The following is a 25,614-nucleotide window of genomic DNA, read 5'->3' as shown; positions in this document are numbered from 1 at the left end:
GGGAATGAAAAAAAACTACTGCATGTATTTTGCACACCAAAGTACAAATGTTCATGTATACCAAATAAGGGTTCATATTTAGTCTGTTGGAGAATTGCACAAGGACATGTGACCTGCAAGGGCCAGGGTTTGATTTATATTGGAGTAAAATTACAAAAAGTAGAAGAGAAAGAAAACTGATGGATAAAGGTTGATGCATTTATAATCATGTTTGTTGTTACAAATCATGTAGATTTTGTTCATTCTTTTCTCAGAGAACTTGGTAAAAAGGAGAGAGAGATACTATAAAAAATGGCAGAGGTAGTAAAAGAGGGAATTAAAGTGAAACAGCAGCTCATTGAAGAGGCCAGCAAAATTAAAGAAGAAAAAAAGGTCCGTTTCAGTGCTGTCATTTTGTTTCCCCTTTTTCTTGTTATCTCATTGCATCTGGTAGAAGAACAGACAATGACAGAGTTTCTCATCTACATGCTACCCCTTGGCGACATCATCCGAAACCACATTAGGTTCCACATGTACGCTGGTGACACCTAATTCTACCTCACCACCACCTCTCTCGACCCTTCCACTGTCTCTAAATTGTCAGACTGCTTGTCCGACATCCAGTACTGGATGAACAGAAATTTCCTCCAACTAAATATTGGGAAGACCGAAGCCATTGTCCTCAGTCCCCACCACAAACTCCGTTCCCTAGCCACTAACTCCATCACTGTCCCTGGCAGCTGCCTGAGGCTGAGCCAGACTGTTCGCAACCTTGGTGTCGTATTTGACCCCGAGATGAGCTTCCGACCACATATCCGCGGCATCACTAAGACCGTCTATTTCCACCTCAGTAACATCACCCGACTCCGCTCCTGCCTCAGCTCATCTGCTGCTAAAACCCTTATCCATGCCTTTGTTCTCATCCTTGTTTTCAAATCCCTCCATGGCCTCACCCCTCCCTGTCTCTAATCTCCTCCTTAGGAACATAGGAACAGGAATAGACTATTTAGCCCCTTGGGCCTGTTCCACCATTCAGTGAGATCAAGCCTGATCTGTGACCTAACTCCATATACTCACCCGCCTTTGCCCCATATCCTTTAATACCTTTGGTTAACAAAAATCTATCAATCTCAGATTTAAAATTAACCTAGCATCAATTGTCATTTGCAGAAGAGAGTTCCTAACTTCACTCCTGAAGACCATGCCCCCAAGTCCTAGACTCCCCAACCAGCGGAAATAGTTTCTATCTATCCAACAGTTCCCCTTAATATCTTGAAAACTCTGATCAGAATCACCCCTTAACCTTCTAAATTCCAGACCTCATTACAGCCTTGGTCCAAACATTGACAAAAGAGCTAAATTGCAGAGGTGCGAGTGACTGCCCTTGACGTCAAGGCAGCATTTGACCGAGTGTAGCATCAAGGAGCCCTAGTAAAATTGAAGTCGATGTGAATCAGGGGGAAAACTCTCCACTGGCTGAAGTCATACCTAGCACAAAGGAAGATGGTTGTGGTTGTTGGAGGTCAATCATCTCAGCCCCAGGACATCGCTGCAGGAGTTCCTCAGGGCAGTGTCCTAGACCCAACCATCTTCAGCTGCTTCATCAATGACCTTCCCTCCATCATAAGGTCAGAAGTGGGGATGTTCGCTATTGATAGCACAGTGTTCAGTTCCATTCGCAACTCCCCAGATAATGAAGCCGTCCATGTTCACATGCAGCAAGACCTGGACAACATTCAGGCTTGGGCTGATAAGTGGCAAGTAACATTCGCGTCACACAAGTGCCAGGCAATGACAATCTCCAACAAGAGAGAGTCTAACCACCACCCCTTGACATTCATCGTCGAATCCCTCACCAACATCCACATCCTGGGGGTCACCATTGATCAGAAACTTAACTAGACCAGCCACATAAATACTGTGGTAACAAGAGCAGGTCAGGGGCTGGGTATTCTGCGGTGAGTATCTCACCTCCTGACTCCCCAAAGCCTTTCCACCATCTGCAAGGCACAAGTCAGGAGTGTGATGGAATACTCTCCACTTGCCTGGATGAGTGCAGCTCCAACAACACTCAAGAAGCTCAACACCATCCAGGACAAAGCAGCCTGCATGATTGGCATCCCTTCCACCACCTTAAACATTCACTCCCTCCACCACCGGCGTACCGTGGCTGCCGTGTGTACCATCTACAAAATGCACTGCAGCAACTCACCAAGGCTTCATTGACAGCACCTCCTAAACCCACAATCTCTACCACTTAGACGGACAAGGGCAGCAGGCGCCTGGGAACACCATCACCTGCAAATTTCCCTCCAAGTTACACACCAGCCTAACTTGGAACTACATCGCCATTCCTTCATCGTCGCTGGGTCAAAATCCTGGAACTCCCTACCTAACAGCACTGTGGGAGTACCTTCACCACACGGACTGCAGTGGTTCAAGAAGGCGGCTTACTCGAGGGCAATTAGGGATGGGCAATAAATGCTGGCCTTGCCGGTGGCGCCCACATCCCAGGAATGAATATAAAACAAAAAATACAACTCTAGTTTGTGTAATCTTGCCTCATAATTTAACCCTTGGAGTCCAGGTATCATTCTGGTAAATCTATGCTGCACTCCCTCCAAGACCAATATATCCTTCCTAAGGTGTGGTGCCCAGAACTGCTCACAGTACTGCAGGTGTTGTCTAACCAGGGCTTTGTACAGCTGTAGCATAACTTCTACCCCCTTGTATTCTAGTCCTCCGGATATAAAGGCTAGCATTCCATTAGCCTTTTTGATTATTTTCTGTACCTGTCCATGACATTTGGACCTCCGCTGTTCCTAGATTTTCACGATTTAAATAATACTCTGTTCTATCCTTTTTAAGTCCAAAGTGGATGACCTCAGTTTGCCTACATTGAAATCCATTTGCCACATTTTTGCCCATTTGCTTAATCTATTAATATCTTTGTAATTTTATGCTTCCCTCTACACGGCTTACAATGCCGCCTATCTTTGTGTCATCGGCAAACTTGGATATGTGGCTTTCTATCCCATCATCTAAGTCATTAATAAATACAGTGAATAGTTGAGGCCCCAACACAGATCCCTTGTGGAACACCAGCCCAACAACCCTCCGAGGTTTCTGCGCTCTTCCAATTCTGGCCTCTTGAGCATCCCAGATTTTAATCGCTCCATCATTGGCAACCGTGCCTTTTGCTGCCGAGGCCCCAAGCTCTGGAATTCCCTCCCTAAACCTCTTCGCCTCTCTACCTCACTTTCCCCCTTTAAGATGCCCCTTAAAACCTACCTCTTTCATCTACCCTAATATCTCTTTATGTGGCTCGGTGTAATTTTTTTTTTGATAACGCTCCTGTGAAGCGCCTTGGGACGTTTTACTACGTTAGTGGCACTATATAAATACAAGTTGTTGCTGTTGTTTGTTACCTCTAGACTTGAACATTGCAATGCTCTCCTGGCTGGCCTCCCATCTTCCACCCTCCATAAACTTAAGCTCATCCAAAACTCTGCTGCCCATATCCTAACTCGCACCAACCCCCATTCACCCATTACCTCTGTGCTTGCTGACCATCATTGCTCCTGGTTAAGCAATGTCTCAATTAAAAAAAATTCTCATTCTTGTTTCAAATCCCTTTGTGGCCTTACCCCTCCCTATCTCTGTAATCTCCTCCAGCCCTTCAACCCTCCGAGATATCTGCGCTCCTCCAATTCTGGCCTCTTGTGCATCCTAGATTTTAATCGTTCCACCATTGGTGGCCATGCCTTCAGCTGTTGAGGCACCAAGCTCTGGAGTTCCCTTCCTAACCCTCTCAGCTCTCTATCTCTCTTTCCTCCTTTAAGATGCTCCTTAAAACCTACCTCTTTTCTGCTCTAATATCCCCTTATGTGGCTTAGTGTCAAATTTAGTTTGATAATGCTCCTGTGAAGTGCCGTGGGACATTTTACAACATTAAAAGCACTATATAAATGCAAGCTGTTGTTGTTTGCTGTTTATACCCACAGTTATAGTGAATAAGATGTGGCTTTAACTCAGTTGTGAAGCACTTTATTTGTATAATTCATTTGTGGTGAATGGGCCAATTTTACTGCTGGATGATATTTAGATAAATCTATATGTTGTATTTACGGACCTATCAACATTGGAATATGTTGGGAGTGATGTTTTGAGTTGGTGACACAGATGAGAAACCTATTTGAACATGTAGAACTGTATTTGTTTTTTTAACAGTGACACATCAACATTTTAAACCAAAATGAGTGATTGTTGAGACTAATGAACAACAGGTAGGTCTGGGATATGATCAGACGATAATGCACTACTTTTTTTGCAACAGACAAAGCTAGATGAATTGCGAGTGTTAAAAAGCTCAATAGAGACCAAAATGAAAGTTCTGCAGACTGCAAAGGAGAAAACAGAACTGTCTGAAAATGAGGCAAAAGAAAAACATCAGTAAGCCTGGCAAGGTAAATGTTTATTCCTCGGTTCATAGATCTGTCAGCAAGAGGCAGGCTTTTCTCCTGAGTAGGGATATCCTTGCCAGCAACTCTGCTGAGAATTGGGTTATTCTGGTTTATCGATTATTGTCAAAATGTAAATGAACTAGGTTGGTGCTAGTTTTTGCTTTCATTCTCATTGTTTAATTGGGAAAATATGTCAAGACCTCATACGCATCTTTCATCAGTAGAGTTTTCAATCTGGTATAGACACAACTATTCGAACAGCTTTAAATTTAGTTAGTCAAACCTGCAGAGTTATATGCACCTAAAAAATCTATTCAGTGTTCAGTAATTTCAAATTTCACTAACAATGGAAGTGGTAAGTGTCCATATCCTGCTAAGCAAAGGATTTGTGCGTCATTTGAACCCTGAGTTAATGCGTTCAGCTGCTTCTTGCTGTCCATATACTTTCCAATGAAGTATATGAAAAATTCATTTTGGAGATTTTTTGTTGATGAACTGGAATCAAAGCGAACCAACTATATTGTAAAGTGATTTCACTGTGTGGCGTTTGCAACCATTTGAAGTGGCATCATATATTTGATTACACCTTATGACTACTAGGTATTACAATTTGTTGTTTTTTTAAACAAACTACTTATCACCTTATCTAGGTCTCTAAATGCTTCATTGTGGAGATATGCCCGCAACTTGTTTCTAGACAGTTTGACATCTAAAAAGGACTGCCAGACAATTCCCAAATAGTTCTTGGAGAAGAAAGATGCATTAATCTTTTTATGAAGTGCTGGTACTTTGTATTTAAAGGCATTCTTGATGCCAGGTGAACGGTTCAGTTATCCACTTTATATAAAAAAAACTGTTGGGTAAAGGTTCAGTCAGAATTTTTTATTTACATTTCCAGTTGAGTTTTGATAGAAGAGTGATCAGCCATTTGTGTCTCTTTTATTGCTGGAGTTGTCATGGGGTACTGATTTGTGAATTGTGATTAGGTGGCTTAAACATGCCCTACAGTAACTGCATTAAAATAAAGATTGTAGCTAACTGTTCCTCTTGTGTGAGATTAACTGTTGTATTTTTGGCAATAAGAAATATAAATGTGAAAATTAAAATACTGTTTGCTTTGCAAATCTACAGTGCTTAGATTGTTTAAATTGTCTGTCTTATCATCAAAAACAGGCAACCTAATTTGAATGTGAAGAATTAGCTCCAGTTGGTTACTGGTTTTATCCTTCACTCATCAATGCGTATCTGCTTGAACAACTTTCAGGGTGTAGTTAAAAGAATCAACAAAGAACTTGTAAAGCTGGCAAAATGTGTACTATAGGTGTTTGGTGTTTATTGCAGCCCTTTAAAAAAATTTCATTACAGATCTGACCAGAGCTAAACAAGAGAGGGCCAGAGCTGTAGTAGTGCTTAATGAGCTGGACAAAAATGGAGATGGCTTGTAAGTAAAAAGAAATAATTCGGGTCTCAAGGCACTAATCCTTAAAAATCAAGACAGAGGATTTTCTCTTTGCAGTAACAAAATCGTAAAGTCTTCTTTATAAACCGGTTTACAATTTCCCTATAGTTAGCACACAGAGGACATATTAAAGATAACCAGGTGTTTTAGTAAGGATGAAAAAATATAACTTAAATGATGTGCCTGAACTAAGTATTCAGGTTAAATTTTTTTACATTTCAGTACGTATGTTGCAGTCATTATTTGCTACCAATTCACTTTTTTATGGCAGTGTTTCAGTTGTTGAGATTCAAGCCCATTCTGGGCTGGATGGAGGAGTTGGGGATGATACCCTTTCAGAAGTGGAAGCGCAGGTAAGTCTGTGCAGGAATGAACACAATTCCAAGTTTTTCTTTTCTAGTAACGGTTTAATTATAATTGTTCATGTGATATTTTTTCTTGCAGCAGTAAAAAGAAGCAGTTCATTTTATAGCACATTGGGATAGACCATTGAATATAAAAAAAAGTCAAATGGCCTCCGTATATAAATGTACTACACAGAATTGTACCTAGAGTTCGCTGTTAAGAGAAAGAAAATGAAGTTAAAAGTTGTGGTGTTACAATAATTTAATGACGAATAACTAAAATCATAATCTCTGCATTGAAAATGTTTATTTCTCCCAAATGAATGCCCAGTCTCTTCAGATTTTGACTTTAAGCTGACTGTTGTTTACATTCTCTGCCTTTTTATATCTGTAGAGACACATTTGCAGCCACACATTTCTGCTCAAATGCCTGCGAATGTAACATGTAGATGAATCATTTTAAAATATGCGGCATTATTTTTGTTTGAGACATTTGAAATAGCAGTCATGTGACTTGATAATATTAAAATGAAAAACAAATGTTGACAAATGCTATGTCATATTTATAATTTCTACCTCTACCACCCTTTCAGACAGAGAGTTCCCGACCCCCACCCCCCTCTAGGTGAAAAAAGTTCTCCTCAACTCTCCTCTAATCCTTTTACCAATTACTTTAAATCTATGCCCCCTGGTTATTGACTTCTCTGCTAAGGGAAATAGGTCCTTCCTATCCATTCTATGAAGCCCCTCATTATTTTATACACCTCAATTAAATCTCCCCTCAGTCTCTTCTGTTCCAAAGAAAACAACCCAGCCCATCCAATCTTTCCTCATAACTACAATTCTCCAGTCCTGGCAACATCCTCATAAATCTCCTCTGTACTCTCTCTAGTGCAAACACATCTTTCCTGTAGTGTGGTGACCAGAACTGTATGCAGTACTCTAGCTATGGCCTAACTAGTGTTTGAAACAGTTCAAGCACAACCTTCCTGCTCTTATATTCTATGCCTCGGTTAATAAAGGAGAGTGTCCCGTCTGCCTTCTTAACCACCTTACCTACCTGTCCTGCTACCTTCAGGGATCTGTGGACATGCACTCCAAGGTCCCTCTGTTCCTCTACACTTCAGTATCCTATTGTGTATTCTCTTGCCTTGTTAGCCCTCCTCAAATGCATTACCTTACACTTCTCCAGATTGAATTCCATTTGCCACTTTTCTGCCTACTTGACCAGTCCATTGAGATCTTCCTGCAGTCTACAGCTATCTTCTTCACTACCAATTGCATGGCCAATTTTTATATTTTGTGAATGTAGCTGCTTGCACACTTGGTATTTGGGGAAAAACAGCCACTTCTTAACTGGGGCATACTCTCATTGTTTTTCTCAGATTACACAAATTTAGAGGTCAATTCTGCCATTCAGAGATTGCGTGTTCTGTTTGAGGAAATAAACATTTAAAAGCAGTTTTGGCTTTACATCACACTGACACCGCAAGTGCATAATACCACCACCAGGAGGCGATATCACACTGCAGGGCTGTACACCAGCTGCAGTGTAACTGCAGAACAAAGTTTAAACAGTATTCAAAGGGGTTATTTTGAATCTTTGAAATATTAGAAAAGAATCTTTGACCCTTCTGTCAACTGGTAACATTGAAATTTAACTGACATTTAGATGCTAATGAATGAAGCTTGTGTGCAAAAGTCTGTTTTCAACAAACAGAGAAATGACAGCGCGATAGCTTGGGTTTGCTGGTCCTATCTTGCTCAATGGTACCTGTATTTTATTAGAAAAATAAAATTGAGGGGATGTCTATCACATGCATTTGTTGATCTGTTAGACTCTAAGATATGTTTGAAGTGCCAATGCATGTATAATTCTGTAAACTTATAACATGAACTAATATGAATATAATTGTACTATGATCAGTGTGCTATCAAATGAACTTATTGTAAAAATACACTTGGTCACCTAATAAGGTGTTGCTATGGTTTGAGTTTGGGACTAAATGTTGGTCTTGAGCTTTTTGTTAATTTTTTCTTGTAATTTTAAGTACTGGTTTCGAAACAATTGTGTGTTGGGGGAAAAAAGAAAATTCTGATAGCTCTTCCTTTAGTGATACTTGATGAAATGATTTAAAGAACACAACTGTAATTAGCGTTACCAGTTGCAGTTTCTTCTGTAAACAATTTAGAAGACTAATGCTATATGTACAGAATATAATGTGCTGTAAATAATGAATGAAGAATCTCTAAGATGTTAGGGATGACGTTGAATTTCTTAGATAAAATTGTGAAACAAAGCAAAACAAGATGTAATGCCTGTAGATGGCAGCAGCTGCATTTGCGTGGACGTTTAAGCCCTTGTGTAATCCATAACTGATTTTTTTATGGCTTTAGAGCTATTTGGTTCAAATGTTTTCAGCAATATTGCAAAAAAAATCACTCTTTTAAAAAAATAAGTAAATGTCTAAACAATTAAGTTCTGAGAGGAGAAATAACTGGCTAATTTTTCAAAAAAATACTGTGTGCAGGCGATTTTAGGAGGATCCAGTAAGATTGACCTTGTGTATTTCCAGGATCTTGTTTGGAGAAATATCAAAAATGAGTATAAAACAGAGGTATGTAACAGAATTGATTTGCAAGATACTTTTTTATTGGAAAAACCAATATTATTAAAGGTTTTGGGCTAAAAATTCAGTTGGGCGCCATTTGGGGCGCCAAGCTCGCCTGGGCGCCGGAATTACCGCGGCGAGCGGAGCCACTTGCGCCATCCGGATATTCAGTTTCTGCGCCCCAAATGGAAACGGGCTGCTAAACGAGGCTTCCCGCGCCCCGCTTGGGGCGCTGAAACTGAATTTTGGCGCGCTAAGGGCCGCAGTGCCACCCGCTGCGGCACGGCATGCTGCGGTACTGCAGGCCTTCCTCCGACTGTTAAGGGGGAGGTGCCTGCAACAGCGCGATCCCCGCTCGCGAGTGCCGGCAAATGAGCCCGGCACCAAGGAGAAGTGCCGGGCTCTCGGGAAACAGCCGGCAATGCCGCGGGGGGGGTGGGGGGGGTGGTGTAGGAGGCCGGGGACGGAGGTGCTGGCAGGCGGGCGCCGAAAAAGCGTCCGGCCGCACCTCCACCTTAACTAGCGCCACTACCGCCACAGGTAGGCCCCTGTGTACCGGTCGCTATTTGCGGCTGGCGCTGAAGAGGCGGGCGCGACCAAATATGGCCATCGGGGCGCTGCGCACACCGATGATGTAATCGGTGGCGGCGCAGCGCTACAGGCTAACGCCGCCATTAGCGCCCCGCTAAATATCGCGGTAGGTGTGGCCAGTGGCGCAAAGGCCACTGAGTGCCCTCTTTGGGCGCAAACTGGTGGCGCAGGCCACTGAATTTCTAGGCCTTTGTGTCTGTGAATACAATGAAATAGAAATAAAGATAGTGCCTATCACAACCTCAGTATGTCTTGAGGTGGTTTACAGCCAATTAAGTACTTTTCATGCATAGTCGCTGTTGTAATGTAGGGAAATGTGCCAACCAATTTGAACAAGCAAGGCCCCATAAACAGCAATGAGGGTATGACCAGATAATCTGTTGATTGAGGGATAAGGATTGTCCAGGACAACGGGAGATCTCACCTTCTCCTCTTCGAATAGTATAATAGGATCTTTTATGTCCACTTAAGAGGGCAGATGAAGTGTCAGCCTAGATTATGCACTCAAGTCTCTGTAGTGGTATGTGAATTCGCGCCTCTGACTCAGGCGCGAGTGCTACCACTGAGCCAAGGCTGATCCCTCCAAATAATGTAATGTACTGTAATACTGCAAAGCTATATTAATGCAAATTGTAGAACCAGAGACCATTATGCCGAATCAGATGCTAGACCGCACTATCCCTTCAACAACCCTCAAATCAATCTGATGTTACAGCTGTGTAACCAATCCAATTCCAGAACCATGTAACCAGGGACCAATCAGACTCCAGAACCATCTCTCTCTCGTGGCATCAGATTGGTTCAATCACAAAAAAAATTGCATCATAAACATTTTTTGTGGCATACAGATTTCATACCAACCCCCACTATATATCCTTAAAATTAAAATTTATTCAACATCCACCACCTTAAACATTCACTCCCTCCACCGTGGTCGCAGTGTGTACCATCTACAAGGTGCATTGCAGCAACTCACCAAGGCTGCTTCGACAGCACCTCCCAAACCCATGACCTCTACCACCTAGGAGGACAAGGGCAGCAGGCACATGGGAACACCACCGCCTCCATGTTCCCCATCAAATCTCACACCATCCTAACTTGGAAATATATTGCCATTCCTTCATCGTCGCTGGATCAAAATCCTGGAACTCCCTACCTAACAGCACTGTGGGAGTACCGTCGCCACACGGACTGCAGCAGTTCAAGAAGGAGGCTCACCGTCACCTTCTCAAAGGCAATTAGGGATGGGCAATAAAGACTGACCTTGCTAGTGATGCCCACATCCCATGAAGGAATAAATTAAATAAAATATACAAATTCAGTAATTCAGAAATCCAACGGGGATGGGTGAGAAGCTCAGGGAGATAAGTGCTGAAGGTGAGGGGAAAGGAGAGACACCTTGTAGGGATCTGGCTTTCTGGGTGGGTGCAGAGATCTATAGACAGACAGGCACGCATCGTATTGGAGTGGTGGGTACAGAAGCACAGGAAGATAATCTTTTTCAGTGGTGCAGGAAGAGAATGAAAGTCGCTGATGTACATTGTTATATGGGGTGGAGAGAGAGGTGTTGGCAGGTGAGAAATCCCCCTTTTGAAAGAGAAGGACAAGAGAAACTCTTCTCGGGGACAAAGAGGGTTGGGAGGAGGCGAAATAAATAAAAAGAGAGACGAAGAAGGATGGCTGCTCTTGAGCTTTAGCAAGCCCAAGTTGTAAAACAATGTATTCTCCCTGTAAGCAATGTCAAGCAGATCTGCCACTGCATAATTTTAAAAAATGCAAATTTCTAGCAATGCGTTATTCAATTGAGCGACTAAATTTCACAACCATTACTCATTTTCTGATTGGTACTACAACTACTAAATTGCCATCTGTCAGCTCAGCAGCGAAAATGGGGCCAAATCAATTCACTCTCTTGTTCTGAACTAGCTTGGCTGCTTCTGTATCCCATTCTGTGATGAGTCACTCTTGACATTGTCTATCAGCTCTTCCTTAGCTTCTTGTTCCATGTACCTCTGTATGCAGGGCCATGAATTCTCTTGACAGATCCTCCGCATCCCCGGGAGATGGACCTCTGCGGTTGGAGTGTTGCACTATTTGCCCAACTTCGCCTGCCAAATGCCCGTGAGATTCTTACGCCTGGTAAGGCCTGCTTTTACCAGTATAAGAGTTTCAAAAAATTAGAAAAATTAAATTTCATCATACATTAAAAACCCTGTCCAATAAGGTAAGTTTATTTTTAGCCCCATTAAAACATCTTTTTTGTTTAAAATATTTAATTAAATGGCATTTTAATTAATTTTAAATGTAGTTTAAAAAAAAAATTATTTCATGTGTTCCTGTATTTTTTAAAGTGATCCCCATTCATACTTATGGGAGTTCTGCACGTACGGAACTCCCATAAGTATGAATGGGGATTCCCTTTTATTGGTTGGGCTGGCCCACGTGATCCCAGGGGCGTTTGCGAACCACAGGCGCCACTGGGATACATGGGCCTCTGCCGGCGCGTACCCGGAGAGGCCCAGGATCACAAGCCTTCGTATCTCCCAGGCCACCAGATAAATGCATAGATATTTTACAGGTCGGAGGCATTCGCCCGCTGGACGTCTTCGATCGCAAATGTTGGGCCTTAATCTTCACGATCAGTTTTTGCATCACTTTCACAGTGTGTTTTCAACCAACCTGGAACAATTCTGCAGTTATATTATCGATACTAGGAGCCTTGTTCTTTTTCAAATTAATCAATAGAAATCTTCACTTTATATTCCAAGAAATCCAGCATAAACTCCCTGCATTTGTACAGGGTGGTATCTCCAGAACTGATTCATCCACCATGCTTCATACATTGTACAGATCTTCAAAATATTCTTTCCACTGTTGGCTCCTCGCCTGTTTGTCCTCAATTATCTGACCATTTTGGTCTTTCACTGTAGCCATTTTAAGTTTGTAAGATTCACTTAGTTCTCTTACTTTCGATACAACCCCTGTGCTTTGTTTCTTTTTTGCACTGGTCATTTATCCAGTTGTTCTTGTTTCTCTTGCTTTTTAGCTTTGTTTCTCTGGTTTAATTCTTGTAATTGGTCCTCATCTAAGGATCTGCTTTTTTGTTCGCCTTAAGCTTTCTTCATTTTCATTCAACTCCAGGACTTTTTCCTGTTTATCTATTTATGTTTCTTAGTGTTTTTGAGACCCAATACTTGTTCTGCAGTTCTTAATATTCCATCTTTCATAGTGTCCCACGTCTCTTCTACATCCATTTCTTCAGTTATTGCATGTATATTATTTCTCTCTACATCATCTTTGTTATGGATAAAGAGATGGGGAAGCTTGGATAAGTGAAGGGCTAGCCCAAGGTTGGAGCTGTGGCTGTCAACGAGCCAGATTGAGGCTGTGGCTGGGAGGCAGAAAACTTCCTGACTCGATAAATAATAAAGTGAGGTGCGCATGCAGCTCGTCTTCATTTGAAACATATAAGATTCTGAGGGGGAGTGACAGGAGAGGTTGTTTCCCTTGGCTGGAGAATCTAGAACTAGGGGGCATAGTCTCAGGATAAGGGGTCGGCCATTAAAGACTGAGATGAGGAGAAATATCTTCACTCAGAGGGTTGTGAATCTTTGGAATTCTCTACCCCAAAGGGCTGTGGATGCTGAGCCATTGAGCATACTCAGTGTTGAGATAGATAGATTTTTGGACTCTAGGGGAACCAAGGGAAATGGGAATCGAGCGGGAAAGTGGAGTTGAGGTAGAAGATCAGCCATGATCTTATTGAATGGTGGAGCAGGCTCGAAGGGCCATATGGTCTACTCCTGCCTCTAATTCTTATGTTCTTTAATATTGTTAGCAGAAATGAACCCAGGCTTCACAATCTGTGCTAGCAAAAGAAATAAAGTCGGCTGTACAGACTCCTGATTTGATTGCAGCAGCAGAGAATGAGAATTACTGACACTAAGATGTTTCCACACATAAAAATGGTAGTTGTAGGATTTTGGCTTCTGCCATATTTTATTAATGAATAAGTCCAAGAGTCTAGTTTCAGCAACTATAAGACTTCATTTAAGAGATAAAAGATTTAGCCTCTGCCTTGTCTTGTATTGATGCATCAATCATAGTAAGCATGTAAGTGATGCGCTTCCGCATACTTGCACGTAGGCAGCCCGCTGGATGCCTTGAATTTGATCTCCAGTGTCTTCAGTTCCAGCTGCCCACTGGATACTCGGCTGACCTTTATACCTCTTCTATAACAAACCCACTTTGGTCACAGGATATGATATAACCACAGTACCATGAAAAATGGTAGAAATCAGTTTTATTTCGTTCTGCTGTGCAGACATTAGGTCTTATCTCTCATTCAGGGTTACTTCATCTTTTACTTTTCAACTATACTTCTGTATCCCAGGTAATCTCTTCCCCCCCCCCCCCCCCCCACACAGGTAACTATCTTAAACTTGTACGCTCATCTGAGAGACTATTGTCTAAACCCAGTTCTACATGAATACAGTTCAGCACTTCTACAATGGCTGCGTATTATGCACATGCTGTACTCTCTTTTTCTCTCCCCATTAACCCACAATGTTTTCTGCTCAGGTCAAGTTATCCTGATTTAGTCATTTTCTATGAGCAGTTTCCAACAGGAGCCTTCTTTTGCCACAAGCTGCAAACTGAGCTGGAGCTTCCTTTGAGCTCTGGAAATATTAGTTAGAATGTGCAGATAAATATTGCAGTAGAAATCCAGTCCTGTGCCCCAGAGAAAGTAATAGGCTTGTAAGGAGTAAACTTATTACATGAATATCTATGATAAAATGGATAGCTTTATGGCTAAATTTAGTGATTGAAGATTTTTTTATGTCTAAATATGATTTTGAGGTATGCATTAGATGCTTAGACATATATAATAGGTAGTAAAATATCTGCAGAAAGAAGTTAGAGCAAAATTCTTTGAGCAATTGGCCAGTTTTATGGTGGTTACTAGTCTGTGCATGGTAACAATCAACAACAAGCAGCTACAAAAAAATGATTAATCAAATTGCTTATCCGAGAACAGTTGTAGGGAGGTGAAAAGCATACATGGTCTTGATCAGTGACAAAGAAGTCCATGAGCTCCTTGCACTTGTTGAAGGTGAGAGGAGAGGGGTCTACAGGGTTCTAATAATTTATATTACATATCGTTTGCATTTGGATGTTTTACATTAAAACCACATCCATTTGCAAACTTATGGCAGTCATTTTCTGGAGGGATGGTTTCAGATGAGACGTTAAACCAAGGCCCCATCTGCTGTCACAGGTGGACGTAAAAGATCTCATGGCACTATTTTGAAGAAGAGCAGCGGAGTTATCCCCGGTGTCCTGGCCAATATTTATCCCTCAATTGACGTAACAAAAACATTACCTGGTCATTATCACATTGCTGTTTATGGGAGCTTGCTGTGCGCAAATTGGCTGCCACATTTCCTACATTACAACAGTGACTACATTAAAAAAATAAAAAAAAAGTGCTTCATTGGCTGTAAAGCGCTTTGGGACGTCCGGTGGTCGTGAAAGGCACTATATAAATTCAAGTTTTTTTATTCTTGGTACCTGTTATAAACGAATGTATGTTTGTTTTCCTTTCTGAAAAGATAATGTAGAAGCTTATTCTGAAAGTTGGGAAGAGTTAGATAATAGCAATTTAGACGAGGATCATCATGATGAAGAGGAGGAGTTGGATGATGATGATGACTTAGAGGTAAGGTGTATAAAAACAATACAACCCAATGTAATAAAAGCGGAATATACTGGAAATGCTCTACAGGTTCGGCAGCACCTGTGGAAAGGGAAACAGAATTAATGTTTCAGGTTGAATACCTTTAATCAAAACTGGAAGATTTTTGAGGTGAACAGCTTTTAAGCAAGTACAGAGGTAGGAAAAGAGCAAAAGAGAGATGTCTGTGATAGGGTGGAGGGCAGGAGTGATTAAATGACAAAAGTGATGGTGCAAGGCAATAGGAGGTGATGAGACAGTATAAAAACAAAAGATGGGTACAGAGAAGGTGTAAATAGTTGCAACAGAATAGCAGAGGGGGAGGAAAGCATGGAAAATCTGGGAATTAAAAGAATGCTCCCATGACCCGGGAATGTGGCAGAAGAAAGGCAGGTAGACCCCAGGGGTGCAGACCATTCCGTGGGGCTGTGCACCGATAGGGGATTCCTGTGCCAAGTACCAGCCCACACCACCTCCACTTCCAGTGGTTCTGGTGCAGCCCTCCTCCATTACCAGCATCTGCTGTCCAAAAGAAAATGGGAGCAGTGGTTAAGGTCCAAAGTTGTTAAACTCAACGTTAAGACTGAAAGGCTGTTAAGTGCTTAGTAGAAAGATGAGGTGCTGTTCCTGGAGCTTGTGCTGAGTTCCATTGGAACACTGTTGGAGGCCAGTGACAGAGAGGTCAGAGTGCGATGGAGAATTAAAGTGGCTTCTGAATGTAAACTGGAAATCCCCAATGGGAAATGAGGCAATAGAACCAGAACAAGTTAATATGGTTACTGTCACAAAGGAATCTTTGGACACTGGCAAGGCTCTGCAGGACTGGAAGCAAGCAAACAAATAGTGCTTCTATTTAAAAATGGTCAAATCTGACTCCAATAACTGTAGGCCTGAAAGTTGGGAAGAGTTGGATAATAGCAATTTAGACAAGGATCATCATGATGAAGAAGAGGAGTTGGATGATGAAGATGACTTCGAGGTAATAATGGATAAAATAATAGTAACTATTCTAAAGGGGCAGCTGTAGAGTAGTAATAAAAACCAGGCAACATCAATTTAGAAAATTCTGCCTGGAAAACCATCTTGACTTCTTTGCAGATATTACAGATAAAGTACATAGTGGAATTTCCTATAATATAGCTTGATTTTCATAAATTCTCACATTACAATTAAACTAAAAGTCTCGAAGTCCGGTTAGAAATGGACTGGATGAGGTACTTGTGAGAAGCGTAATGTTAGACTTGAGGAAGGTGTTGAGTGCAGTCTGTCAGTGGTCAGGATTGAACTTCTGTGTTCAATTTATATTAATGACTGGCATTGAACAGTCAAATGCCAGCTTGTTAGAGAGGATGCAGTAAAAGATTTACAGATTTGGATCATCCGTCCAATTGAGCAGAAAAATGGAAAATAATATTTTACACACTAAATGTGAACTGTTGCACATTGGTTGAAATAATGTGCACCTAAAAATGATAGATTCATGACTTTCCATGTCTGAACAATGAGGTGAAGCAGTTAAAAAGGCAAATGCAATGCTCTGCCAGACATACTTGGAATATGTGTTTAACTCTGGTCCCTACACCATAAAAACCTGTTGACCAATGTTTGTATAAGATGAATCTTGGAATATAAAGGGGATGAGCTGTGAGGAAAAGTTAATGGAAACTAAGCCAAGAAAGAAAGCAATTAAGAGGAGACCTAATCAAGGTATTTGAAATATTCTGGGCTTACTTTTTCTATACCATTTAATAGCATAAATTTAAATTGGTGATTACATTGAAAATGGACATCAGGAAAAACTTCTTACTTGAGCCAGGAGCCAGTGAAGACAAAAACACTAAGGCCTGGAATTTCCTGGGTAAACCCACCTGAATTCGGGCAGTACAGAGTCAGTCTGGGAAGGAACATGGGGCAGTGTGATTTTCAGCTGATGCCCTGCCCCCAAAAAATGGCCACCATTATTTTGCTGCAATGACCCCGTTGTAACCCACATCCGCCCATCCCCTTCACACACGTGTCAGCCGTGGCTCAGTTGATAGCACTCTCGCCTCTGAGTTAGAAGATTGTGGGTTCAAGTCCCACTCCAGAGACTTGAGTACAAAAATCTAGGCTGACACTCCAGTGCAGTGCTGAGGGAGTGCTGCACTGTCGAGGTGCTATCTTTGGGATGAGCAATTAAAACCGAGGCCTCGCCTGCTCTCTCAGATGGACGTAAACGATCTCATGGCACTATTTCAAAGAAGAGCAGGAGAGTTATCTCAGGTGTCCTGGCCAATATTTATCCCTCAATCAACATCACTAAAACAGATTGGGAACCTGAGCAGGGAGACAGAGGAAAGGGAAACGGGGATAAAAGCAAAAGATAGGAAGGAGAAAAACAAAAGTGGCAGTCAGCGAAATCAACAGTTTAAATCAAACGTGGCCACAGTAAGTAATAATTCTAATAGGTCTAAGAGCGTTAAAAAAACAAGCCTGAAGGCTTTGTGTCTTAATGCGAGGAGCATTTGTAATAAGGTGGATGAATTGGCTGCGCAAATAGAGGTATACGAATATGATTTGGTTGGGATTATGGAAACGTGGCTCAAGGATGGCCAAGACTGGGAACTCAACATCCAGGGGTATTTGATATTCAGGAAAGATAGGCAATTAATACAGTTGTAATGAAGGATATTAGCTCTGATGATGTGGAATCTGTATGGGTAGAATTGAGAAATACTAAGGGGAAAAAAGTTAGTGGGAGTGGTATATAGACCTCCAAACAGTATGGCGGAGGTTGGGGATGGCATTAAAAGGGAAATTAAAGAAGCGTGTAATAAGGGCACAGCAGTCATCATGGGTGACTTTAATCTACATATAGATTGGCCCAACCAAATTAGTAACAATACTGTGGAGGAGGAATTCCTGGAGTGTTTACGGGATGGTTTCCTGGACCAATATGTCGAGGAACCAACCAGAGATCAGGCCATCTTAGACTGGGTATTATGTAACGAGAAAGGATTAATTAGCAATCTTGTTGTACGAGGCCCCTTGGGTTGGAGCGATCATAATATGATGGAATTCTTTATTAAGATGGAGAATGAAGTAGTTGACTCGGCGACTAGGGTCCTCAATTTAAATAAAGGAAACTACGATGGTCTGAGGAGCGAGTTGGGTAGGATTGATTGGGGAATGGCACTCAAAGGGTTGACGGTGTATAGGCAATGGAAAACATTCACAGACCGAATGGATGAGCTACAGAATTTGTTCATCCCAGTTTGGCATAAAAATAAAACAAAAAAGGTGACTCAACCGTGGCTAACAAATTAGGGATAGCATAAGATCCAAGGCGAGGACATATAAATTGGCCAGAAAAAGCAATAATCCTGAGGATTGGGAGCAGTTTAGGATTCAACAAAGGAGGACAAATGGATTAATTAAGAAAGGGAAAATAGAATATGAGAGTAAGCTAGCATGGAATATAAAAACTGACTGTAAAAGCTTTTATTATAGATATGTGAAGAGAAAAAGATTGGTGAAGTCAAGCGTAGGTCCGTTGCAGTCAGAATCGGGGGAATTTATAATGGGAAACAGAGAAACGGCAGACCAACTAAATTCATACTTTGGTTCTGTCTTCACAAAGGAGGACACAAATAACCTCCCAGAGATGCCGGGGAGCATAGGGTCTGATGAAAGGGTGGAACTGAAAGAAATCAGTATTTGTCGGGAAATGGTGTTAGGAAAATTGATGGGACTGAAGGCCGATAAATCCCCAGGGCCTGATAATCTACATCCCAGGGTACTTAAGGAAGTGGCCCTAGAAATAGTAGATGCATTGCTGGTCATCTTCCAGAACTCGATAGACTCTGGAACAGTACCCATGGATTGGAGGGTAGCTAATGTTACCCCACTATTCAAAGAAGGTGGTAGAGAAAAAGCGGGGAATTATAGACCGGTAAGCTTGACATCGGTAGTGGGGAAAATGCTAGAGTCCATTATAAAAGATGTAATAGCAGAGCACTTGGAAAGCAGTGACAGGATCGGACAAAGTCAACATGGATTTACAAAAGGTAAATCATGCTTGACTAATCTACTGGAATTTTTTGAGGATGTAATTGGTAAAATAGATAAGGGAGAACCAGTGGATGTGGTGTATTTGGACTTTCAGAAGGCTTTCGATAAGGTCCCACATAAGAGATTAGCGTGCAAAATTAAGGCACATGGGATTGGGGGCAAGGTATTGACTTGGATAGAGAACTGGTTGGCGGACAGAAAGCAAAGAGTTGGAATAAACGGGTCGTTTTCCGAGTGGCAGGCAGTGACTAGTGGGGTACCGCAAGGATCGGTCCTAGGACCCCAGCTGTTCACAATATATATTAATGATCTGGACGAGGGAATTGGATGTAATATCTCCACATTTGCAGACGACACAAAGCTGGGTGGGAGGGTAAGCTGTGAGGAGGATGTCGTGAAACTCCAGTATGATTTGGACAGGTTGGGTGATTGGGCAGAAACATGGCAAATGCACTATAATGTGGATAAATGTGAGGTTATCCACTTTGGTGGCAAAAACAGGAAGGCAGATTATTATTTGAATGGCAGTAGATTGGGAGAAGGGGAAGTGCAAAGAGACCTGGGTGTTCTTGTGCACCAGTCGCTGAAGGTAAGCATGCAGGTGCAGCAGGCTGTTAAGAAGGCCTATGTTGGCCTTCGTAGTAAGAGGGTTCGAGTACAGGAACAAGGATGTCTTGCTACAGTTGTACAGGGCCTTGGTGAGACCACGCCTTGAGTATTGTGTGCAGTTTTGGTCGCCTTAACTGAGGAAGGACGTTCTTGCCATGGAGGGAGTGCAGCGAAGATTCACCAGGCTGATACCTGGGATGGCAGGAATGACGTATGAGGAGAGATTGTGTCGATTGGGCTTATACTCACTGGAGTTTAGAAGATTGAGAGGGGATCTCATTGAAACCTATAAAATTCTGTCAGGCCTGGACAGACTAGATGCAGGAAGGATGTTTCTGATGGCCGGGGAGTCCAGAACCAGGGGTCATAGTCTAAGGATAAGGGGTAAGCCATTTAGGACTGAAATGAGGAGGAATTTCTTCACCCAGAGAGTGGTGAACCTGTGGAATTCTCTGCCACAGAGGGCGGTGGAGGCCAGTTCATTAAATATATTCAAGAAAGAGTTGGATATATTTCTTAAGGCTAAAGGGATCAAGGGATATGGGGAGAAGGCAGGGACAGGGTACTGAATTTGGATGATCAGCCATGATCTCATTGAATGGCAGAGCAGGCTCCAAGGGCAGAATGGCCTACTCCTGTTCCTATCGTCTATGTTTCTAGTATTTGGTCATTATCACATTGCTGTTTGTGGGTGCTTGCTGTGCACAAATTGGCTGCAATGATTCCTACAATACAACAGCGCTTTACTTCATTGGCTGTAAAGCACTTTGGGACGTCCTCTGGTCATGAAAGGTGCTATATAAATGCATGTCTTTCTTTAGATGAAGGCATGGCTTCATAGTATTTTTCTCTCTTTCCACCCGCCAGGAAGCACTGCTATTATAAAGGTGGCGATGTTGGGACCAGTACAGTGTCCCAGAGGTGGGAAAGCACTGTGAACGCAAGAGGTCACTGAATTCAGCATCCTGCAGGACTGTACAGACTAGAATCATCTTGCATTAAACCACAGTAGAGTTATCAGGATTTAAAGTGAGAATAACCTTGTAAGTAAGTAATGGATTTCCTTCTTGGAATTCCATTTTCTCTGTGTTTTGAGGAAGAGGGCGAGTGAAGACAGAGAGGAGGTAAGTCTGGAGAATCAAACTACATACGCACAGGCACCACGCAACATGTAGGTACCCAATTCAGATGGTGTACAGACGAAGGAGGTCATGAATGGAATTCTCCCAAAGGCTGTGTGTAAGGAGACAGCTTTTTCCTCCAGAAACGGTGAGTTATGCCAGCTGTCGTCATCAGACCTGCAGCTTCTTTCCACAATCTTTTCAGTGGCTGCAAAGGTAACAACAGCTCTCAATCTTTATTGCCACTGGATGTTTCCACTCAGCCTCAAGTGATGTAAGTTAATCCAGCAGTGCAGCACTGCTGTAAACCAGTGACAATTGCCCTCTTCAAGTAGGCCTCAGATTTCTTATCCTTCCCATGAGCCCACCAGATACAGCAAGATGTCAAATTTTATCGAGTGGCAGGATTTCCCCCAAGCACAGACCCTCATTGATACCAGTCATGTGGCATTAACAGCCCTAACTGAACACTCACTAATACCCTGAAAGGTGCCATGATCTTTTGTTCTCCATCAATCAAAGATACCTGTGTTGTTCAGCCAGCGCAGTATGTCAGGATGGTTGCTTGGAGACCAGGGTTACGCACTTCAATCATGGCTGTCATCTCTGGGCCAAGGTCGACAGCAGATTCAAGGAAGACTTGAGTGCTACATGCATCACGATTCTGAAGTCCAGCCTCCATTGCCTGGATAGGTCGGGAGAGCTCAGTAAGGGTGTCGAGAATTATAGTGGCAAGCTGCATAATTTTGCAGTTTGGATCTTCAATATACAGAAGATGAAGAGAAAGAAGGTGGAGACCATCAATCTTGTGACAAGGACATCTAGAAGAGTGAGATTTTGGTACAGGATAACCTGTTGCCAGCAGCACGCAAGATTAGGCAGGAAATTATAAAAAATGGTTTCCAGTAGAAAGGATGTACCTCTTCAAAGAACAAATGCCTTTGATAAGGCTTTGCATTGCTAACAGATAATCATTATTAAAATCTGCAATATCTTTCACATACTTTTAGGAAAGAATACTTACAATCCTTCAACAAGTACAAAGAGGCCTCTATAAAAATATTCAACAAACACATCAATCTGCTGAAAATTTCCACATTTCTGATTGTCTCTTCATTGTTCCCTGTAACTAATTCTCATCACCGTGGCTATCTCTAGTCTTGTCCCAAAATTCTTTACACATGAGCCTAGCTTCCTACTCCTTTGTGATATCTCAGGGTTGGGAGGCTGGTGGCTGGGATCGTACCAGTGGTTCCTTGAGGAGTGAGATGGCACTCTTGTCAGTAATGCTGATCTTGCAGGACCTGCTTCCTGTGTCATGTTGCTTGCATGTTCAATGCTTACCAGGCCCAGGCCAGAAAATCTCTCTTGTACTGGTATTGGAGCAGGCTGAATTGGTGCACCCGCATTGTCACCATTGAGAAACAGTAAGATTCCTTGCAGCCCACTCGTTCTGTGCACGGGCTCATCTGGGCTAATGATCCATGTGAGATCTTTTACATCCACCTGTAAGAGCAGACGGGGCTTTGTCTGAAAGGCATCACTTCTGACAGTGCAGTACTCCCTCAGTACCAACATCCCCCGTAAGCTGCACTGCCTCCTGTGCGGCTGGCCTGCCTCCCCATGCATGGCCTATTCAAATTTTTGTGCATGCGTGGTATCTACAATGGAAAAGCTGGTGACTGCGTGACCGTGCAGCTTAGCGGGAACATTGCTCAGTACTGCACTGAAATGCCAGCCTAGATTATGTGCTCAACTCTCTGGAAAGTGGGTTGAACCCACGAGCTTCTGACTTGGGCGAGTGTGCTATCACTGAGCCAAGGCTGATTGTAATATATCATTAACTGTGTACCTCGGCTTTCCAAGAAATGTGAACATCACCAATGCTAATTTAAAAACAAGTAGTATTGATGGAAGGTATTGCTTCTGGCTCACACTATCTCACCCACTTGGCTGAACACCTAGGATGCAGTTGGCAGTATTTAGGATCTGATGAGTGCATACAATATAAATGGAACAAGGCTGCCTCCCATTTAACTTAAAACTTGAAAATGCATTGTGCCCAAACTTTTTGTTTTTGTGGGTGACTAGTTTGCATATGGGGTTCCTGCAAGCCCCTTGTACAGTGGTTTGGGATTGGAGTTTTTTTGCTTGGGTGCATCAGCACAAACTCTGCATTCACCCATGCTGAAGTATTTTCAGTTGTGACACTGGAACATTTGGAGGGATTATTTCACCTCTGGTGTTTTTGTAACCTCCGTATCAGCAAAATGTGATGGTGGGGGAAAGTGGAGGTTCAAGTTTGAACTATGAGGAGCTAGTAATAGAGGGGGTAATCCAAGTTCTGGTGCTTCTGAAATTCCTCCTCCCATCTTTTTTGAGGCAATGTTTCATTCAGGTCTTAGTGTAAATAACAGCAATTCTCAGCTGTTGAGTGCCTTCAGAGAGCTAAGTACTAATAAGGCAGGGCATTTGCTCCATCTAGCTCATTCTTCCACTTTAGCTAAAAGGAAAAAGTCTTCACCGAGCCAAAAAAAATGAGCAAGGCAATAATTTATTCTACATTAAAATGAGAATGAATCATGATTGAATTTAAAGACGAAAAAGCTGAGCTCTTCTACAGCTGGTGTATTATCTATTTTCTCTCGGCACCCCCCCACCCCTGAAATACCTTCCTCCATGTCAGTCATGTTCCTATTTTCTTTCTCCAAAAATATCTCCGCATATTCTAACAGGGTTAAAGGTGTAAATCCAGCAGTGTTTATCCTTCCTCTGCATGCATTTTGATCTCTCTTTCCCCAAAGGGCCCACACTGAACTTCTCCTTTAAACATACATGTTACCTGATTGAATGTCTCACCATGCCAGTGGGGAAGAATGCAGAAAGCAAGTGTGAGAGTAAATATGTCCCAGGAAGTGCGGGCACTAGTTTTGGGGGCTTTGCATATTGCTTCACTGGTGGAATTGTCGGAATTCATGGGTTTAGACACCTGTGTGATTAAAGTTAGCTGCGGTTACAATATCAAGTTAGAACTGCAATAAGATAGTTTCTCTATTACTAGGTCTCCGATAAACCAAGTGAAAGCAAAACTGAGACAAACTATGAAAACATACTTGATTATAATGAAGAAACATTGGCCTTGACTGATGGTAAGTTCTTAAATTTTGATGCAAGCAGGTTCTCCACTTTCAGGCCTTGAGTAGTATTCCTGCACCAAAGTGAATTTTTTCACATGGACTAATTCTATAGTTTCTGTTGTTTCTCTAATGCTACCTTCTAGTTCTTGATAATTTTTACATTTTTGCAGATGTTATACAGAACGTCAAGTATTCAAAAGGTTAAGCATCTATTAATTTAGACATTAACAAATTTGCCTTCTGCATCCCTTTCAAAGAAACACATCAAGCTAGAATTTGTTGGAGTGGGGAATCTCAGTGTGTCCTGTTATTTAGTCTCGTTCCTGCACCCTTTAGCTCAAATTTTTTTTTGCTAGAAGTGCGAGCTGGTAATGGCGTGTTGAGGGCAACAGCATCTGAGACCTTGGTGAACAACGGGAAAAGCAGGTTATCTCATTAACCAATCAAATTAACAGATTGAGAAATAAACAGAGGAAGGGCTGAGAAGGAGGATGAATTTAGAGTGGGTGAAATCAATGTCAAATTGGGTACAGAAAGAGAAATAGGGAAAGAAAGATTGGATTAAGAGAAAGGAAAAAGTAAAGAATTTTTTTTTAAATTTAAAAAATGGACATTAAAAAAATTTCCAACAACAATTCAGTACCTGAAGGAATGAGACTCCACACTTTTAATTGTTCACTTTCTGGGCAAGAAAGGTTGATTGGCAGTCATTAACAATTATCACATTGTTAAAAAGCTGCTTGCGCTATTAATTACTAGACTTAACTTTCTGTGGCAAGTTTAATGGACACGTAATCTGTAAATACAGCAATTTCATGTAAATCACGGGGCGGTCAAGGGTGAGATGCTGGTTTTGCGAAGCTAACGATGGAGCTGCGGAAATCGACCAACAACTTGTGGCAATTCGTAATTCACAGGGTATCTCTTCCTCGCCATGAGTTACTGGTCAATTTGTACGTTAATAACAGCATGCGTCGTTCACATGCTGTTATTTTTCAGCAAATTCTGGGCCATTGTGTTCTTGTGAAACTGAAGTGCAGTGTGTATGGCACGCTTAAGAGGATAAATTGCCTGACAAGTGATTATTTGGTAGTAATAAAGTATTACTGGTCAGTCATAAAGTATTCCTGGTCAAATAGTTCCTAATTATTGAATGTTGACTCCGGCCAAAGAATAGTTGTATGTGATTTTTTTTCATTATAGTAAATCATATGCTAAGTGATGCTTTTAAATGAGTAAAACGGGTAGGTATGCAGCATGCACATTCTGGTTGGTCAAGCAACTGTTTTGAAATATGGAGTGTATTTTCTTTGTAATTAAATTTGATGGATGAAGTCACTCCATTTGAAATAAGTGGTCAAGGTAATTTGAAAATTGCATTTACCCATGTCACCTACCTGATAATTGAAATGAACAAATTCCAGTAATAAAACAAATGAATAAAAACTTTAACTTCATAATTTTAGTGCATTGTGATCTTTATTATGCATCAAGAATGCAATGTTGTCGGTGGTT

At 41.9% G+C, this 25,614-nt stretch overlaps 1 long non-coding RNA gene across 3 annotated transcripts in view; it reads left to right on the top strand.

The window, feature by feature from the left end:
• The window catches only part of LOC147122133 (uncharacterized), a 242,336-nt gene that overhangs the window by 33,376 nt on the left and 183,346 nt on the right, over window positions 1-25,614 (top strand). The window contains exons 3-6 of one of the 3 annotated variants that reach the window (XR_015077683.1): window positions 255-372; window positions 4,316-4,445; window positions 5,808-5,883; window positions 6,173-7,237. The exons of 1 other annotated variant lie outside the window; for it this stretch is intronic. This is a non-coding gene — a long non-coding RNA (uncharacterized LOC147122133). Of the gene's footprint in view, window positions 1-254; window positions 373-4,315; window positions 4,446-5,807; window positions 5,884-6,172; window positions 7,238-8,550; window positions 8,864-15,060; window positions 15,168-25,614 lie in introns of those variants that run through there. One more of the 3 variants, XR_015077682.1, reaches the window with a different exon arrangement.

This window comes from Somniosus microcephalus, chromosome 3, assembly GCF_052327205.1.
Source record: "Somniosus microcephalus isolate GS21.2 chromosome 3, FLI_Smic_1.0, whole genome shotgun sequence".
NCBI lineage: Eukaryota > Metazoa > Chordata > Chondrichthyes > Squaliformes > Somniosidae > Somniosus > Somniosus microcephalus.
The sequence above is the reverse complement of the archived record's forward strand: the minus strand, read 5'-3'. Positions and strand labels throughout refer to the sequence as shown.